We start from the raw sequence: 836 nt of genomic DNA, 5'->3' as shown, positions 1-836 counted from the left end.
AGTGCTGTAAGCGCGGCCGTAAAACGGGTGTTTATGAGCGAGTCTTACAGAGAAGTGTTGCCAAGTGCTTCGGTGGTGTAATGAGACAGATAGGAAATTAAACGGCAGAGTTAGGGTTAATGATAAATTGTGTCTAATAACAGGCCGCCGCTGCTCTGGCTGGACTCAGTGTCGGGGTGACCGGAAGGTCCCACCTCCTGCCCTCCCTCCACGGTTCAGAGCTGGACTCCCAGGGTGGACGGAAAGACCTCCTTGCTTCAAGTCTGACATTTTCTGGGGTACAGGAAGGGCACGAGATTATCGTTTTATAATCATCATTCATTTTGTGACTAATCTCGTTTTGAAAACATTACAACATTCTAGTAACAAACTATAGAAATGATCCCTGAAAGTATAGTCTTGTTATTAGAACATTCTAGATGAAGATAATCAAGTCTTTGAGCACCCCTCCCCCTGTCAGGCCCTGTGCATCCCGACTTCCCTTCTGAGAAGCTCAGGTGCAAGACCGCCTCATGCCTGCGGCAGGGCAGGGTCAGGGGGCAGCAGGTCTCCTCGTGGTTCAAACGAGAAAGCGGAGGCATGGAGAGTGTGTGACCCACTCACAGGCAGAGGTGGGATTGGAGGCAGGGTCTCCCTGGTGTGGATTGTGTGTCTGTGCATCGGGGCTGCGTCCCGGGCCGGCACCTGGACAAACGGTTTGCTGAGGCTCTCCAGCGGCCCTCTCGTCCCTAGCGGTGCTCACACGTCCGGTGAATGGAGGGAATTCAGATTCCTGTGCCCCAAGCTCAGAGGTGCAGGAGGGCCGAGCGGGCCTGCAGTCTGCATCATCAGTAAGT

The 836-nt window shown here is 53.3% G+C and overlaps 1 pseudogene; it reads right to left on the bottom strand.

Annotated features, from left to right (window-relative positions):
• Positions 1-257: 257 nt before the first annotated feature.
• On the bottom strand, positions 258-401 carry LOC112304282 (small nucleolar RNA U3; annotated as a pseudogene).
• Positions 402-836: the final 435 nt, after the last annotated feature.

Source organism: Desmodus rotundus, chromosome 6 (assembly GCF_022682495.2).
Source record: "Desmodus rotundus isolate HL8 chromosome 6, HLdesRot8A.1, whole genome shotgun sequence".
Lineage (NCBI taxonomy): Eukaryota > Metazoa > Chordata > Mammalia > Chiroptera > Phyllostomidae > Desmodus > Desmodus rotundus.
The sequence above is the reverse complement of the archived record's forward strand: the minus strand, read 5'-3'. Positions and strand labels throughout refer to the sequence as shown.